Source organism: Orcinus orca, chromosome 17, assembly GCF_937001465.1.
Source record: "Orcinus orca chromosome 17, mOrcOrc1.1, whole genome shotgun sequence".
NCBI lineage: Eukaryota > Metazoa > Chordata > Mammalia > Artiodactyla > Delphinidae > Orcinus > Orcinus orca.
Window position 1 is genome coordinate 67,273,174 of NC_064575.1, and position 19,824 is coordinate 67,292,997.

General features: G+C 40.9%; 1 long non-coding RNA gene across 1 annotated transcript; it reads right to left on the bottom strand.

Moving 5' to 3' along the window:
• Positions 1 to 6,412: 6,412 nt before the first annotated feature.
• On the bottom strand, positions 6,413 to 17,507 carry LOC125961777 (uncharacterized). Its single transcript, XR_007472768.1, has 4 exons — positions 17,393 to 17,507; positions 11,861 to 11,951; positions 6,551 to 6,607; positions 6,413 to 6,455 (listed from the first exon to the last, which is right to left on the bottom strand). It is a non-coding gene; the product is annotated as an uncharacterized LOC125961777 (long non-coding RNA).
• Between the last annotated feature and the right edge of the window lie 2,317 nt (positions 17,508 to 19,824).

The following is a 19,824-nucleotide window of genomic DNA, read 5'->3' on the forward strand; positions in this document are numbered from 1 at the left end:
TCTGGAGGCTGTGCTCCGCAACGCGAGAGGCCACAGCAGTGAGAGGCCTGCGTACAGCAAAAAAAAAAAAAAAAATGCAATACTGTTAGCAGGGCTCATAGTGAGTTTCTAGAACAGGTACTTCTAGAAACCTGGATGGCATCCTCTGAGCCCCAAATTACAAATGGCTAGTCCAACACTTGCTACATTCAACAGCTCTTCAGGGCTACTTTCTGGAACCGCCCTAAATTCTCCCCTTCTATCACAACCATTGGAGCCAAATGTAGTTTTTAATCCTAGGAGTTGTAGTGGATAGATTTACTTAGACATATTTTCATTACCAAGACTATAGTTAACGTTTGGGTGATTCCATAATGTGACCACCTATCAGGTCAGTATGTATTTATTATGTATTTTGGGGTGAGAGAGATTACCTGTCATGCATAGCATACATTACATTAATTAATTGGAACTGTACAATTTTATCTGAATAATTTCCACTTTGACAAAATTGGCATTTTCATCACCTATTTATTACATTCTCTCTTTTTTATGTTCTTACTTCTCTTTCTAAGATTTCTTATGACTATTAAAATAGGGTCATAGAAGTCAAGCACCTAGCTAAGTGCCCCATGTAGAAAGCACTCAGTAAAGAATATTTCCCTTTCCTTTGCTGCTTTTGTAAGATGTTATAGTTTACAAAGCATTTTGATGTACATCATTCGTTTGGTCTTCTTGACCCTGAGAGGGAGGTGACACTCTAAATCCATTCCATATATGAGAAAGTATTTAAATCTAGCTGCGACAGACCTACTTCCTTTTTTAGATCACAAATTATTTCAAGACAAATACCTGTATTTCTTTCTGTATTTCTTTCTTTCAAATAGCTCAACAAGTCAGGGTTCAAAGAATGACACATGGCAACAGTGAGAATGTTTTTTCCTATTGAAATCCACCTTAAAAGGGGGTGGTCGTTGCTTTTTGCCTCCAGAAATTTTGCTGCTGATAGAAAAAGACAAAGTACCCTTTCTAATGTGAATTTATGGAATGAATGTCTGCCCATAAAAAATTATTCTCCAGCTTGGAGCAATTAAAGTGGTCTCTCTCCTCTCCAAATTAATGTAATTAATACTACAGTCCTGGCTGTTTATCATGTCTTGATAATATCATAAGGGAATGAAAATATTGGCTCTTTTATCCCTTTAAATAGCTGAGATGAAACTGTTGGAGCTCTAATGTTACAACAGCTGTTTCTCATGTCCCAGAATATAATTGGTTGGTACTGAGGTTACTAAATTGTAAGAAATTGACTTTGGTTTTATGCTTGCCTACTTCTGGAGAAGGGAGAGATGGGAAATGTTAGCTTTCTCTTGTAATGAAAAGACAAAACCTTCCCCAATGAAACGGCAGCTTCTGGGTCTCATCTGTACAATTTTCTTTACTAACGTACTGTCTTTGGGTTTGCTGGGTAACACGGCTGGGAAAGCAGGACCATTCTAGCTTTCCTCGTAATTGGCTCGCAACCCAACACAGCTGGTCAAAATGCATCAGGGCTTTCCCACGAGGGCTTCTTTCTGGAAGTAACTGTAAAGTGGTCTGGTCTCCCATGGCAAACTCAGTGTGGGATTTGAGATCGTAATGATCCCAAATAATTTGTAGAAGGGTGATTATTTTATCTGAATATCTTTATTGCTTAGGGACGTGGTTCTCAAAGTGTTGTCCCTGGATCAGTACCACCAGCAACACCTAGGAATGTGCAGATTCCCAGGCCCACCCTTGACCTATTGAATCAGAAACTCTGGAAGGGGGTGGATCCAGCAATCTACGGTTTAACAAGCTTTCCAAGTGATTCTGATACACACTAAACTGAACCCACTGGCTTAGAGTATAACCAGGTTTTCCTAGTTTGTGACAGCCCACCACAGCTTATTTATTGCTTAACCTCCATCAGTGTCCCAAGGTGGAGCACATTCCTTTATACCAACGTCCTGAGAGCAAGCTCAGTCCCTCACTCACTGTCACTCTCATTTCCTTGTTAACTTCTGGAGTCGCAGGGCCCTGCCTCTCAATCTTTACCGGACACACGAATCATATGGAGATCTTGTTAAAGTGCAGATTCTGATTCAGCATGGTTAGAGTGGGGCCTGAGATCCTGCATTTCCAACAAGCCCCCCAGTGACGGTGCTGCTGGTCCAGAGACCACACAGAAACGACCGGCGAAGTGATTGGAGGAGCGGGCAGTCTAATTGTGAAATCAAGTATACACAGGAACAAACTACAAACAATCCTAAAGGACTTGCCAGCTGGTCCGTACAAAGTGAGAGATCTAAACAGTGAATATTATAAGAGTTTGTCAGGTTGGGCCTTGAAGGAGCTTGGACAAGGATCTTTCTTTCCATTGCAAGAAGGTTCTTCGTCTCTGCTTTCTTCCTCCATGTGTACCCGGGACCCTCCTTCCTCCTCCTTCCTTTCCCTCCCCCTCCCCACCCCCACTCTGTTCACCTGCCCAGTCCTTTCAATCTGAAGCTGGCTTCTCTGTTGATGCTCACATCGGTTCTCAGGAACTGAAGGGCCGGAACCAGTACCAAACCTATGGAACGGATCTAATGGGAAAGTCACAAGGTGAAATTTAAGGGGAAGACCGAACTTTACTACCGAGAGAACTTTTTCCGGTTGCAAATCCAGATGCTCACCATTGAGTTCTGATTTCCCTGGTGTTCTCCATCCAATGAGGTATAACTTCTCCATCCTTTAGGCTCTCCCCTTAGATTGGAAAGAAATCAAGTATGCGTTGGATTTTTCCAGCAGCTTCCAGACTGGCAAGTTTCCTTTAACCTTTGAAAGTTAATTTGAGGTTTCCCTTTGAGGAAACCTGGTGGTATGCACAGCTGATGTCTTTGCTCCTGAATCTGGCTCTGCTAGCCCATCTGCAGCTATGTAAATTGGGGGAGGGGGAGTCACTTTGATGCCTGCTGTGAAATAATGGCAGGAGACTTGAGGAGATGTGAAATGTAAAGTAAAAGTGTGATCAGTCAGCAAAGAAGAAAACCCAGGGCTTCCGGTTTGAACAAATTCCTCGACAAGTTTCTTTCTGCCTCCTCTTCTCCTCCATTTCTTTGGTAATAAGTGTTCTTCCTCCACCAGAACGTGCATTCCCACTTCTAGTAATGCTTGTCATTGCCCTATAGACATTGGGTTATGCAGGTGGTAGGAGAAGTATCAGCTTAAATTGAAGAACAGAGGTTCTCCCTCTGTGCTGTGTCCTTATGCTCTACAAGCTAGCATAGTGCCATCCAACAAATATTAAGAATACACATGAGGGAATCAAAACTACAATGAGGTACCACTTCACACTGGTCAGAGTGGTCATCATTAAAAAGTCTACAAATAACAAGTGCTGGAGAGAGTGTGGAGAAAAGGGAACCCCCTACACTGTTAGTGGGAATGTAAATAGGTACAGCCACTATGGAGAACAGTATGGAGATTCCTCAAAAAAACTAAAAGTAGAGTTGCCATATGATCCAGCAATCCCACTCCTGAGCATATATCCAGACAAAACTGTAATTCGAAAAGATACGTGCACCCCAGTGTTCATTGCAGCACTATTTACAATAGCCAAGACATGGAAACAACCTAAATGCCCAATGACAGATGAGTCAAGATGTGCTACATATATTCAATGGAATATTACTCAGCCATAAAAAGAATGAAATAATGCCATTTGCAGCAACATAGATGGAACTAGAGATTATCATACTGAGTGAAGTAAGTCAGACAGACAAAGACAAATACCATATGATATCACTTAAACGTGGAATCTAAAATTTGACACAAATGAACTTACTTAGGAAACAGAAACAGACTCACAGACATAGAGAACAGACTTGTTTCGAAGGGAGAGGAGAGGTGGAGGAGGGATGTATTGGGAGTTTGGGAATAGAAGATGCAAACTACTATATAGAGAATGGATAAACAAGGTCCTACTGTATAGCACAGGGAACTATGTCCAATATCCTGTGATAAACCATAATGGAGAAGAATATGAAAAAGAATGTATATATATATGTATAACATTTTTCTGTACAGCAGAAATTAACACAACATAATAAATCGACTATACTTCTATAAATTTTTTTTAAGTTAAAAAAAGAATACACATGGGGGTAGTTGCAGAAGTAGTAGAAAGCATTTCTCTTGCCCTTGGAGATAATTTTTTTTTTTCTTTTTGTGGAACGAAGATTAGAGAGGAAAGTTAAGTATCAACATTAGGCAAAATGAATCAACAAGAAGAGGTATGGGACAGACACCTCCTTGGAATGGAGGAATCAGAGACAGGGTGAGAATGGAGGTGAAAGTTGAGCCTTGAATGATAAGGAAGGAGGCAGCATGGAGTGGTGATAAGAACATGGGTCTTAGAAGGTGTTTCTTGACTACCCAATAGCAAATGAGTGACTTAGGCCGGCTATAGTCAATGAATATCCAAGTGAGATGGTGTATAGCAGTACCTCGTAGGTCAGGAAATAAGCGCAGGAAATAGAAACCACCCTAGGTATTTCAAGCAGAATAGGACTTAAAGTAGGGAAATAAGTGGGTACAAAATTGCAGGAAGGACAGCAGGAACTGAAAACAGGGGCCACCCCTAGGCTTCAAGGCTTCTCTTGCAGCTGCCACCTCCAGTTCAGGAAGCTGCAGGAGAGCACTTTCACCATCACAGCTGCTCCACAGCCTCAAATCTCATTCCCAGACCAGCTTCCCTGGTCCCTGCACGAACTCCCATTTGATGATCGTGTGTGCATTAGCCAGTGTCAGCCCTGAAGAGGACGGTACTTCTCCCTTCCACTTTCTAATCTCACGAGAGTACATCTCATTGACGGATCCTACATTGCAACTAGACTTAACAACAAGGAGAGACTGGGGAATGTCGTTTTTAGCTTTCTGCCCATGTGACAGAAGGTAAACTGGAGATAGAGGTGGTAGACAGGGATGCTAACAATATCTAGTGTAAGTGGTGCAGTGCAGAGAATCAACAAATGCTAGTCTGCATTAGAGGAACAAATCATGTTGGGTGAAGTCAGCCCAGAGATTGGTGTCAGGGTTTTGGTAGATAAAAAATATTTCCTTTAAGCTGAAGGGAACTCCAGTGATAGAAGGAAAGGACCGTCACAAGAAACTAGCAGAGAAGGAACATAATTGCATATTTCTCCCATTCATCCAATGAAAACTAACAATAGTTTTCCTTTCTCTCTGGCTAGGATAGTGAAAATAATATCACGGCTTGCTCATTCCCTGAAGCTGGACCCCATATCTTTCTCCTGCTTACCCACAGAAAGGCTGAAGCCCGTTTCCATTACCTCTCTTTCAGGCTCTATCAGCTGGGACCTTCCCCTTCCTGCTCAACCCCCTAGGGCGATAAGCACATTTTCCAGCAGCTCTGGAGTCATGGCTGCTTACAGAGACTGTGCCAATCTAAACAAGTCCAGCTGGAAGGCACTGCTTCCAAGCTTTCCTTCCCCCTTCCCTCCACCCAGCTGAAACCACAGGGGCTTTTGAACCTCATGACCAGCAGAAGCAAGAGAAGCAAGTCTCATTTCCCTAGGGAAGAGCACAGAGCTATCAGAATGGCCCTGGTTCTATTCTTTCAAAAACGTAGACACCCTTGAAAATCGCACAAGTAGAAGAATAAACAATAATTGAAGTGGAAGGATAGTATCAATACATGATACTGTAAAATGAGAGTGCAGCCAGAGTGTTTTCACTCTTTCACCTCAACCTACCCTCCGAAATCAGGGAATTTGTCTGTCTTACGTACTGCTGTTTCCTTGTGCCCAGAACAGTATCTGAAATGTAATGGGCAAGACTCTTGTTGAGATGGAGGGCATTGTTCTGCAGAGAGGTTAGCGCTCAGCAAATAATTTGGCACTTAGAATTTGCTCCCCTGAATTCCGTAGCCTCTTTTGCAGTTTGGTTGGTCTCTATGATTAGTTCTGGCCAATAGGCTGTGAGTGGAAATGACATCTGTCATGTCTAGGCCAGGCCAGTTAAACCCTCTGAGCTTTCTCCATCTTTCTTTTCCTTCCCTGCCGCAATCTTGGAAACCATGTTTTGATCCAATGCAGAAAAACTCTGACCCTCTGAGTCACTGGAGGCCTCCCCCTGCCTCACTGATCTGTATCAGATTTAACATGAGTGAGAAATAAAGTTTTACTGGGCTAACTTACTGAGGTTTCAGAGCTGATCTGTTATCGAAGCATGGCCTAGACTATTTTAACTAATAGACATTGAGTCATTCATACGTTAATTCGACAGATATAATTGAGCGCTCCAGAGTGTTAGTCACAGGGGCAAGAGGACATTTAGAGATTGGCATAAAAGATAAGAAGCTATAGAAGCAAATTCTGAGATTGTGAAATTCAAGAGACGTCATCAACACTTACCTGACTCAGGTTTTATGAAAGTCTTAGGATTTCAGTAGCTATCTGTACAATGGAATAGAAATACTTAGTAATGTGAGACCGCCATATACTGAGAGAAGACTCAAAAATGAAAACAACTTCTCTACATCTTTACGTACCTTACATTTTACAAAGGCTGTCCCATGCACGATCCCACTAGATTCTTCTCCATAATCCTGTGAGGATAGCAAGTTAAGTATTATTCTTCCTATTTTACCATGGTGAAAAAGGAAGCTTAGAAAAGGGAGGGCCAGATAGCTCATCTGTGACAGAATCTAGTCTCAAACAAAGGTCTTCAGCTTTGAAGTCAATGTTCTACAGACCAAACTGCATCCCTATAGACACTCTGATATTTAACTTTTCATTATGCAAATATACAAGTGCAGAAACTGAGATGTAGGTTAAGGGGACAGGAATGAGGTCCAAAGAACTCTGGTGATAGTTTCTTTTTTTTTTTTAAACAGCTTTATTGGAGTATGATTGTTTTACAGTGGTGTGTTAGTTTCTGCTTTATAACAAAGTGAATCAGTTATACATATACATATGTTCCCATATCTCTTCCCTCTTGCATCTCCCTCCCTCCCACCCTCCCTATCCCATCCCTCTAGGTGGTCACAGACCACCGAGCTGATCTCCCTGTGTTATGCGGCTGCTTCCCACTAGCTATCTATTTTACGTTTGGTAGTGTATGTATGTCCATGCCACTCTCTCACTTTGTCCCAGCTTACCCTTCCCCCTCCCCATATCCTCAAGTCCATTCTCTAGTAGGTCTGTGTCTTTATTCCCGTCTTACCACTAAACCATAATTCAAAAAGAGTCATGTACCAAAATGTTCATTGCAGCTCTATTTACAATAGCCAGGACATGGAAGCAACCTAAGTGTCCATCAACAGATGAATGGATAAAGAAGATGTGGCACATATATGCAATGGAATATTACTCAGCCACGAAAAGAAACGAAATTGAGTTATTTGTAGTGAGGTGGATGGACCTAGAGTCTGTCATACAGAGTGAAGTAAGTCACAAAGAGAAAAACAAATACTGTATGCTAACACATATATGTGGAATCTAAGAAAAAAAAAAAAGGTCTGGTGATAGTTTTGATGTAGAGTAAGAACGTTAGTTCTGATTCAGTGAGTAATAGAAACCATACGGATCGTAAATGGAGTATCTTCATAGTTAATTTGTCTTTGCTAAGCTACCTGACTCCATGAAAACTATTAAGGATGTGAGCAAGCAAGAAAGACCAGATTTGGACATTCAGATGTAGAGAACCAAGCCCAAGGAGCAGAATAAAGGAGGGCTAGGAAGAGTCATGGTCCTGAACATGGTCCTGGTCATCCTTTATGAAGTTTCTAGAAAATTTTGGACAATAGCCTCTCCCTGGGACAATTCTCAACGGCGTAAGTCGTAGGATGACAACTCCAGCTCCTTTTACCATGAAACAATACCTCTTTAGGCTAAGCAGCTGATAGCCACACTAATCTGGTACCCTCAACTAACGATTCCCACTACATATTTGAAAGTTTAAGAAACACATGAAAATGTTGGCACCCAATTAGGAAAGTCTTTTGCAGGTCAGCCGCAGAGGGAGGCCGTGCATCTCTTCCAGGTCCTTGAACCTCTTGTTCCCACTGTCAAAATTAACAAATGCTAGAAGCAGACTCTGACTATTCAACAACGGATAATCCATGAACTGAAAGGACATTAACCTTTTAAGAATCAACCTCAGCATTAATTTTGCATCTAAATCCTACTTTTATCTCTATGCGGAGTCTATTTTAGCAGCTTTGCTTATATTCCTCTAGAAGTTTCCTCTTGCCTTATATCATCTGATGCCTCTCAATCCTTTAAATCCTAACTCAAGTTTCTCTTCTAGAAACCTTCTCCTGAGCATCCCTGCCCACTAAAGACCATACATCTATCCATTCAATTAATATCTATTGAGTGCTTGCTTTATTGGATAAACTGTGCTAGGTGCTAGGATCCCTATGGTAAGTTGGATAGCTTACATCCATGGGCTGGATTCCAGACCAGAGTGTTTGCTTCCTACTCTCTGTTTCTACAACAAATTCAGTCACTCCTATATTGCCCCTTACTGCTGACATGAATTCTTGGCTACCTTTGCACAGGTAAGTTCTTCGATGACATGGACCATTCCTGTCTTGTACATTTCTGATTCCTACAGTGCCAGGCAAAGAAGTGGGCTGCTTGATGAATATACCTATTGATGTATATAAGTGACTAATATTATCCAGTGTCACATAGCTTGTAGGGCAGAGACAGAGAGAGAAGAGAGTGAGGGAAGAACAGGCATGTTTCAACTTGGTCTGCCTAGAGCACAGATCCAGAGATTTGTTAGAATGAAGAATAATCTATTACAGGCAACCAGCACCTGATTATTGCCAATCTTATTAAGGAAGTATGATGGGGAACCTCTTCTGGTTGAATAAATTACCTTATACTACTTGTTTAAGCTTACCCATAGACATGACACTATGAAACTCATGGCATTTTTAAAAAACGAATTCCCAAAGATTGACTTGAGTTGTATGTTTTGGGAGCATGCTGAAGACCTGTGATTACCTGTACATCTGATATGGGGAATTACCTGGGCTGGGCAAAACCAACAGACACACGGTACCTAAGGGTTGCAAATCCTCTTCCTTTTAGATAATGTTCTTTCAGAACTTCTTATCTACAGAATTAGTTATATAGGATCCCAAGTCAATTTGCATAAAATCTTTTTTTCCACAAAAGTAAAAAAACATTTGACTATGGGATGAAGATTATTTTTAAAGCCAGAAGAGAACTTTAGGGTTAAACTCATCCCAAACCCTCATTTCACACATAAGGAAACTGAAGCATAAATAACCTAAATGTCTCACCAAAGATCAATCGATTGGTATCAGAAGCTGAATAAAAATGTAGAACTTGGACTTCCCTGGAGGTCCAGTGGTTGGGACACTGTGCTTCCACTGCAGGGAGCACGGGTTCAATCCTGGTTGGGGAATTAGGATCCCGCATGCTGTGCGGTACGGCCAAAAAATAGAATAAAAAATAGAAACAAAAATGTGATGCTCACCTGTGCCCTTTATACGACATATCACAGTGTCCTATGTTAGGAAGTACTGCCTGCTGGCAAAGTGTGCCTTCTCTCTGTCAATGCCCAGGCTGATGGAGGTCAGTGGTGTACTTCTAGAAATGTGGAGTATAGACCTCAAAGAATCTATAGCAACGAGGGTCCAAATCAGACCTATAAGAATTCATCTCCAACTTCCCAGACAGGGGAAAGGTGAGAGTGGGCCAAACAGAGAGGAAAGGATGTAGAGTCTAGAAAACGAGACACTATCCTGCAGTGCTATAGGAGACAGAAGACAGGAAACATGGGGAGGACCAAGGTCTACGCACAGCCATTTCCCAGTTCCCCTGGTCTAGATTAGAGCCCCTTTTTTGTAATGAGGTGGATAGACCTAGAGTCTGTCATACAGAGTGAAGTAAGTCAGAAAGAGAAAGACAAATACCGTATGCTAACACATATATATGGAATTTAAGGAAAAAAAAGGTCATGAAGAACCTAGGGGTAAGACGGGAATAAAGACACAGACCTACTAGAGAACGGACTTGAGGACACGGGGAGGGGGAAGGGTGAGCTGTGACAAAGCGAGAGAGAGGCATGGACATATATACACTACCAAACGTAAGGTAGATAGCTAGTGGGAAGCAGCCGCATAGCACAGGGAGATCAGCTCGGTGCTTTGTGACCACCTAGAGAGGTGGGAGGGAGGGAGACGCAAGAGGGAAGAGATATGGGAACATATGTATATGTATAACTGATTCACTTTGTTATAAAGCAGAAACTAACACACCATTGTAAAGCAATTATACTCCAATAAAGATGTAAATAAAATAAAATAGATAATTAAAATAAATAAAAAATATCCCCTTGTGTTTGTTTCCTGTGACTGATATAAAAAATTGTCACAAACTTGCTGACTGAAAACAATAGAAATGTGTTCTCACAGTTCTGGAGGCCAGATGCCCAAACTGTTGGCAGCGTCCATTCAGGGCCCACCCAGATAACCCCGTGTTGTCTCTTCATTTCAAGATCCTCGGCCTAATCACATCCGCGAAGACCCTTTTTTTTCCAAATAAAGTCACATTCACAGACACCAGGGATTTGACATGGACATCTTTGGGGAGGGAGGCAGTTTGTGGACCACCACACCCCTTCGCTTGGTTAATTATTATTGTTTCTTTTTTATAAATTTATTTATTTTACTTTTTTATTTTTGTCTGCGTTGGGTCTTCGTTGCTGCACATGGGCTTTCTCTAGTTGCAGCAAGCGGGGGCTACTCCTCGTTGTGGTGAGCGGGCTTCCCATTGTGGTGGCTTCTCTTGTTGTGGAGCATGGGCTCTAGGCACACGGGCTCAGTAGTTGTGGCACATGGGCTTAGTTGCTCTGCGGCATGTGGGATCTTCCCGGACCAGGGCTCGAACTCGTGTCCCCGGTACTGGCAGGTGGATTCTTAACCACTGCGTCACCAGGGAAGTCCCTGGTTAATTATTTTTGATAACCTCCACCCCCACTGTGAGGGTCCAGGAGGACATAAGCCTTAAGCCTTCTCTGCTTTATTCACCACTGCTTCCAAAGCACCGGCATAGTAGATATTTAATAAGTGTTTGGGGAATAAAAGGAAGGAGGGAAGGAAGGAAGGAAGGAACGAAGGAAGGAAGGGAGGGAGGGAGGGAGGGAGGAAGGAAGGAAAAATCAGAAGAGGAAGGGGTGAGCAAAGAAGCGAAAGAGGAAAGAAGGAAGATGGGGGGCGGGGAAGGAGAGAGTGAGAGCAGAGAGAGAGAAAGGAGCAGAGAGGAAATATTATCTCCAAATCTCACTAATTCTTATGAGACGGAGTTAAAGGTCAGAAAAATAACGAAGAGTTTTAGAAGGTGAAGGTCAAAATTAGTAAGTGATGAAGCTTGCATTTCAATTGAGGTATTTGAAATCCATTGTTTTCCAGTACAAAGCAGCTCTAGTAGATGCTAGGGGTTAGGTTAGGGTGGGAGGGATTGGATACAAAGAAGTGCGCCGCAGGCTTGCCCAGAAGCAGTTCACAATCTACTGGGGGACTAGGTCCTTCATGCAGATGGTAGCGTGACAGGTGCCAAATAAAGAAGGCCCAGGTTTTGAAAAACTTTTAATGCCTTCGGATTTTATTTTATAGAGCAACCTTTAGACAAGGTTTCTAGGCATGAGCAGTAATATTTAAAATTTGCTATTTTGATAGTAAACAATAATTTTATAGCTATTGTGTAACTTCAAGTCCAAATATCTATTATGATTCATACTCAACTACATTAGCCCATGGGATTCTCTTAAGGGGTAAATTATATATTTGGCATAAATCCAACCACTGGAAAATACCCACCTCAAAATGCACAATTATGTCATTCCTACAATGCATTTCATGGATGAAACGGAGTCTTCAAATCAGAATGTTCTTGAATGTTGACTGGCATCTGTGAATTATATAAGATCAAGACATCATTCAATGTTAACCATTATCTTGAGCAATCATTCGTTCAGTCATTCATTCAATTATTCCATGATCATGTTTTTGAGATCCTATTGTGACTTGCCCTGGGAGCTAGAGATACAGTTTGCAAAGAATATGGTCCTTCCCTTTAAAAAGCTCATAGTCTGTGTTAGTCAGGTTCTCTAGAAAGCAGATGCAGTGCAAATTTAGGAGTGCGAGAGGTTTACTGGAGAGAAACACCATGAAAGTTAAAGGGTGAGGAAACAGGATTGGGAAGGGAAATCCTTCAGCCCAAAAAGCAGATATGACATCTGTGAAGGGAAAGAGGGAAGAAGTATGAGGAGGCAGAGAGCGCCTGAGACCACCCTGCAGATCTGACCAAGTTGGCCAACTGAAAGATTTCCCGCTAAAGGAGTTCCGAGTGGGCCCTAGTACTGCTATTATGCTCAGTCATTGGCTGGGGCTGCCAGAAAAGGTCGTGGTCTCAGCTTGAAAGCTGGGGCAGATCTTGAAGGCATTAACAGCTGGAGGCTGTCAGCTAACTGCACTCCTCCCAGTTAAACAGCAAGTTCTTTCTTGAAGGGAGATCAAAGTGACGCAACCTCATGGCTGCCACATAATGTGATTAGGGAGAAGGCAAATAAACAGGTAATTCAAATCCAGTAAGGGTAATGACAGGGTGCCATGGGAGCTTAAAGATGGAGCATGAAAGTTGGACTTGGGAACAGAAAAACTTCCAAGAAGATGTAGTGTTTGGGTTTTTTTTTTTTTAACATCTTTAATGCAGTATAACTGCTTTACAATGGTGTGTTAGCTTCTGCTTTATAACAAAGTGAATCAGCCATACATACACATATATCCCCATATCTCCTCCCTTTAGAGTCTCCCTCCCTCCCACCCTCCCTATCCCACCCCTCTAGGTGGTCACAAAGCACCGAGCTGATCTCCCTGTGCTATGCGGCTGCTTCCCACTAACTATCTATTTTGCATTTGGTAGTGTATATATGTCAATGCTACTCTCACTTTGTCCCAGCTTACCCTTCCCTGTCCCTGTGTCCTCAAGTCCATTCTCTAGTAGGTCTGCATCTTTATTGCCTTCCTGCCCCTAGGTTCATGACCACCTCAGTGGCTCAGGCCTGACACCCAGCCGGAGCATCAGGACCCTCTCAGCCACACAGCTCAGAAGAAAAGGGAGAAAAAGAAAGAAAGAAAGAAAGAAAGAAAAGAAAATACATAAAGTTGTTAAAATAAAAAAAAATTTTTAAATAAAAAAGTAATAAAAAAAAGAAAGAGAGCAACCAAACCTAAAAACAAATCCACCAATGGTAACAAGCGCTAAAAGCTACACTAAAAAAAATAAATAGACAGAACCCTAGGACAAATGGTAAAAACAAAGCTTTTGGGAAGTCTGAGGTCTTCTGCCAGCGTTCAGTAGGTGTTCAGTAGGAGTTGTTCCACGTGTCGATGTATTTTTGATGTATTTGTGGGGAGGAAGGTGATCTCCACGTCTTACTCCTCCGCCATCTTGAAGGTCTCTCGAAGATGTAGTTTTTAAGATGATGCCAGCATTATAAGTAGGAGTTAGTCAAATAAAGGGAGTAGGGATAGGTACAGAGGGTTCAAGGCAGGGACACATGATGTACAAAGCCTTGTGGGAGAGAAAGTGTGGCACATTGGGGGGAATGGCAAGACCTACATTATGATTTTAGTATCACATTGGAGGGAGAGTGAAGGAAGAGATGAAGCTGAAGAAATAAATAGTGGGTAAATAACTAAGGTCCTTGCACACCACACTAAGGAACTTGGGCAGGACAACCACATGCAAAGTGGTTTGTGATTTGAGCACTCAGTGACCAACAATTTTCCCCATCAACTGTACTAGAGAAACTTGAAGACCCCATGTTCCATCTCTAGATTTAGGCTCTAGTGATCCTTATGAAAAGGCAAGTATGTTACCTATGAGGAAGCATATAATTCATTGTCACCCATGGTCATTTTTGTTCAATATTTTTATCCAGGGCCACCTAGTCCATCCCCCACTAGGAGAGAAATCACGGGACTGATGGGTTGTGGTTGGAGAAATAAGAAACGTAGAGCCATAGAGCTGTCCATAGCATCAGAGCAAGAATCCAAAGAATCATTTTGGGTTCCCAGTATCATGAAGGGGGGCGGGAAAGAGCCAAGTATGGGTTTTCCTACTTCTAATCTAGAGAGCAGTGTTTTCTTAAAAAATGAGCCCTGAGATTTCACTGTTGTTATTCTATTCTGAGGAATAATCATAAATTTAAAGTTTTATAATGTTTGCTGATGGCAATAATGATGGCTAACATCTAGATGGCTTTTGTCGTTACCATGCTAAGTGTTTCACACTTGATTTTATATAATGCCCGGGATAGCTATATTGTCCTAAGAAATAGGAACTGTTAATTATGCCCTTTTTCCTATCAGAAAATTAAAGCTCAGAGAGGTTAACATGTCTGAGGTCACACAGTTACTGCGCACAAAGAGGTTAAACAAAACAGTATTTTCAAAAATCATAGACAATCTACAGGAAACTATTCAATAAATCTTGGGCAAGTGCATATAAAGAAATAGTAAGTAGTTATTAGAAAGATGTTTTCGAATTGTCTTTAATGACATTAACAAATATTTATGGTATGGTTTTTAGTGAAAAAAGTGGAATGCAAAATTGTACATACAATATGATCTTCCTAGGAAACCAAAAACAAAATGAAAATACAAACTACAGAATGGGAGAAAATATTTGCAAATGATGTGACCGACAAAGGCTTAATTTCCAAAATATACAAACAGCTCACATAACTCAACAACAACAAAAAAACAAACAACCCAGTCAAAAAATGGACAGAAGACCTAAATAAATATTTCTCCAAAAGAAATACACATGACCAATAGGCACATGAAAAGATGCTCAACATCACTAATTATTAGAAAAATGCAAATCAAAACTACAATGAGGTATCACCTCACACTGATCAGAATGGCCATGATTAAAAAGTCTACAAATAACAAATGCTGGAGAGGGTGTGGAGAAAAGGGAACCTTCCTACACTGTTGGTGGGAATGAAAGTTGATGTAGCCACTAGGGAAAACAGTATGGACATTCCTCAGAAAGCTAAAACCAGAATTACCATATGATCCAGGAATCCCAGTCCTGGGTATATACCCAGACAAAACTGTAAGTCAAAAAGGTATATGCACCCCTATGTTCATAGCAGCACCTTCACAATAGCCAAGACATGGAAAAACCTAAATGTCCATTGATAGATGAATGGATAAAGAAGATGTGGTACATTTTTACAGTGGAATACTACTCAGGCATAAAAAAGAATGAAATAATGCCATTTGCAGCACCTTGGGTGCAACTGGAGATTATCATACTAAGTGAAGTAAGTCAGAAAGAGAAAGACAAATGCCATATGATATCACTTATATGTGGAATCTAAAATATGACAAAAATGAACCTATCTATGAAACAGAAACAGAATCACAGACGTAGTGAACAGACTGGTGGTTGCCAAAGGGGAGGGGTTTGGGGGAGGAATGGAGTGGGAGGTTGATGTTAGCAGATGTAAGCTTTTATATATAGAATGTTTAATTAAGATCCTACTGTATAACACATAGAACTATATTCAATATCCTATGATAAACCATAATGGAAAAGAATATATAAATATGTACAACAGAATCATTTAGCTGTACAGCAGAAATTAACACAACATTGCAAATCAACTATACATGAAAAAATATATTAAGACAATATGGTCTTATTTTTAAAAAACAGCTTCACTGAGCCATAATTTACATGTCATAACATTTACCATTTTTAAGTGTGCAATTTAATGATTTGTAGAAAATCTTCAGAGTTATGCAACCATTACCACAATCCAGTTTTAGAATGTTTCCATCACTCTCCCCAAACTCCCACAAAAAAAAATCTCTTATGCCTATTTTCAGTTAATCCCTATTCCTACCCTCAGTCATAGTCAACTCTAATATATTTTCTTTCTTCATAGATTTACCTTTTGGGGGGTTTCATATAGATGGAATCATATAATACATGATCATTGTGTCTGGCTTCTTTTAATTAGCATAAAAATTTTGAGGTTTATCCATGTTGTAGCGTGAATCATAATTTCTTACTTTTATGTCCTGAATAGTATCCCATTGCATGGTTATAACACATTTTATTTCTCCACTCCACAGTTGGTGGACATTTAGATTGTTTCTACTCTTGGGCAATTATGAATAATGTTGCTATGAACATTTGTATACAAGTCTTTGTGTGGATATATGTTTTGTTTCTTTTCTTTCTTTTGTTTTTGTTTTTGTTTTGCGGTACACGGGCCTCTCACTGTTGTGGCCTCTCCCATTGCAGAGCACAGGCTCTGGACGCGCAGGCTCAGCGGCCATGGCTCACGGGCCCAGCCGCTCCGCGGCATGTGGGATCTTCCCGGACCGGGTCACGAACCCATGTCCCCTGCATCGGCAGGCGGACTCTCAACCACTGTGCCACCAGGGAAGCCCTTTGTTTTGGTTTTTAAGTAGATATCTCAGTATGGAATTGCTGGGTAATATGGTAAATATATATTTAACTTTTCAAGAAAGCACAAACTAGTTTTCAACGTGGGTGTTCCATTTTACATTCCCACCATCAGCTGAAGAGGATTCCATTTTCTCCACATCCTCACCAACACTTGTAATTGTCTGTATTTTTATTATAGCCATTCTAGTAGATTTGAAGTGATAGCTCTTTGTGGTTTTAATTTGCATTTACCAAAAGACTAACGATGTTAAACATTTTAACATAAGTATTTGCCATGTACGTATCTTCAAAACTCTCCCATTTTTATTGGGTTGTTTGCTTTCTTATAGTTGAATTTTGACTGTTCTGTATATCTTGTGGGTACAAGTCCTTTATCAGATTTGCAAATATTTTCTCAGTTTGTGGCTTGATTTTTCCTTAGGAAGTCTTTCAAAGGGCAGACATTCTTAATTTTGATAAAGTACAATGTAACAATTTATCCTTCTATGGATTATATTTTTTGTGATATCTAAGAAATCTCTGCCTAATCCATGGTTCCAAAGATTTTCTCTTATGTTTTCTTTTAGAAGTCTCATAGTTTTAAGTTTTGCACTTAGGCCCATGATCTATTTTTAGTTAATATATTTTTGTGTATAATGTGAGGTATGAACTGAAGTTCATTTTTTATTTATTTTTTACATATTGACTGCCAATTATTCCAGTGTCATTTGTTAAAAAGACTATCGTTCTCAATGGAATCACCTTTCCCCCTTCATTGCAAATCAATTGACCATATAGGTATATTTCTGGACTCTGTTGTATACCACTGGTCTATGTGTCCATTTTGCTACCAATACCACAGTGTTTTGGTGGCTTACCTTAGTCATTCTCAACTGGAAGTGACCTTGCTCCTCCAGGGGAAAATTGCATACCTGAAATTTCTTACTTGACTTCTTCCCTTTCCTGTCCTACTCTCTCCACTTCCTTCCTGGTTTGTCCTGGGAACACAAATTAATAAGTCATTCACACAAATTCCTTATCTCTGAGTCTTTTGGGGGGAGCCTAACCTAAGACATGAAAACAGTACAGCACCCAGAACATTGTTATTACTCAATAAACGTTAGCTATTATGAGTATTGTTAATTTTCCTCACCTCATTTTTTTGGGGGAACCCTTTTACAAAAGTGGGAAATTATGCCATTTTGCAGTTTTCCTTTGGGCAGGAAATACCAAATGGTATTACTAATAATAATACTTTATGGTATTATTTAACTATCTTTGCATAATATTTATACTTAGTAAGTCACTAAGTATTACTATCTTTGATTAGTATTACAAGAGTGGTGTGTCTTCATTCTAATTACCTAATGTGTCTGTCTTTTCTTTTTTTTTTTTAACATCTTTATTGGGGTATAATTGCTTTACAATGGTGTGTTAGTTTCTGCTTTATAACAAAGTGAATCAGTTATACATATACATATGTTCCCATATCTCTTCCCTCATGCGTCTCCCTCCCTCCCACCCTCCCTATCCCAACCCTCCAGGCGGTCACAAAGCACCGAGCTGATCTCCCTATGCTATGCGACTGCTTCCCACTAGCTATCTACCTTACGTTTGGTAGTGTATATATGTCCATGCTTCTCTCTCGCTTTGTCACAGCTCACCCTTACCCTAACTAATGTGTCTGTCTTTAACTTTTGAAATCTCAAATCTAGATTACACAAATCATGGTTTCGGCATAAGGACTACAAAAATAAACAAAGAACAGGCTTCCCTGGTGGCGCAGTGGTTGAGAGTCTGCCTGCCGATGCAGGGGACACGGGTTCGTGCCCTGGTCCGGGAAGATCCCACATGCCGCAGAGCGGCTGGGCCCGTGAGCCATGGCCGCTGAGCCTGCGCGTCCGGAGCCTGTGCTCCGCAATGGGAGAGGCCACAACAGTGAGAGGCCCGCATACCGCAAAAAAAAAATAAAATAAAATAAACAAAGAACAACCATTGACAACCTAGAGTGATCATGGCAAAGACAAAATACAGATTAAGACTTTGAAGTATCAAGAATCAATGCCAAAGATACAAGATGGGGAGTCCCATGTGTGGCTGGGAAATCCAACGAGAGCACAGACCCTCTCTAACTGTGCAATGGAAGCCAATCCAACCTTAAGCTGCCTGACCTGGCACGTTCTCAAAGACCCAAGAATAAAGGGATTATACTTAGCACCAGATCAGATGTAAAGATCGTTCCAATTTTGGTCTTTACAACCTAGAAGAGATATAACAAAGTAGAAAAGGGTTCTGAAAAGAGCAAAGAAACAGTCAGTAATTGGCAAATTGAACCTCTGAGGAAAGGTTAAATGAGTTTGGATTGTTTACCCAGAGAAAGAAAGGCCAAAGGTCTACTTAATACTTGTCTTGAAGAATTTCAAGTTGGTATCTGACCAGATAGTTTACATCTGCAGAAAAGAAAATGAACTCCCCCCAGCCTGCTGTGTAAATAATTTAAGAGTTAGGATGGAATAAGAAATTGAGATTCAAAATAGCAAGAACTTCTTGATTCGGGAGTAATTAAGGTTTGCAAAAATCCACTACTAGTAGTGGAATTTCTGTTCCTAGTGATCTGTGAAACACAAGCACATTGCCATTCATAAGCATAAATGGATGCTTTTCGAATGGTGGCTGAAAAGCCATGAAGGGTCCCATCACTAATGTGACTAGATCTGTTTAACCTCAACTGTGGTTGCACCCTCTGCTGTTCAGACCAGCATTTGATCAGCTGGGGGCTCTGCCAGCCTCCCTCAACCTTAGGAGGGCTGAAGAGAAGCTGAGAGGATCACCATCCTTAACCATATTTTTCACTTACTGGCTGTATCAGTTAGTTTTCACTGCATAACAAAATATACCAAAACCCAGTGGCGTAAAATAATTATTTATTTCCTCGTGTGGGTTTGGGTGGCTTGGCTCCAAGCTGTGGCTGCTGCATTGGCCCTGCTTCATAAATGTTCTCTGTAGAACCTGCGTGAAGGGCAAATAGCGACCCGGGGGAAAGCACTCCTGATGGTGATAGGTGAAGTACAAAAGGGCAAGCAAGCCCCACCGCACAAGCACATTTCAAACCCTTGCTTGCATCACATTTACTAACATGTCATTGGTCAAACTCAAAGCCAAGAGAAATGAAGGTACATTGTGTCTCTTGTGGGAGGCACTGCAAAGATACAAGATCAAGGGTATGGATATAGCAAGGAGTAAAGTATCAGAGCCACTAATCCTATCTACATCCTCCTTGCATTAGCTGAACTAAGCTTCATTCCTCATA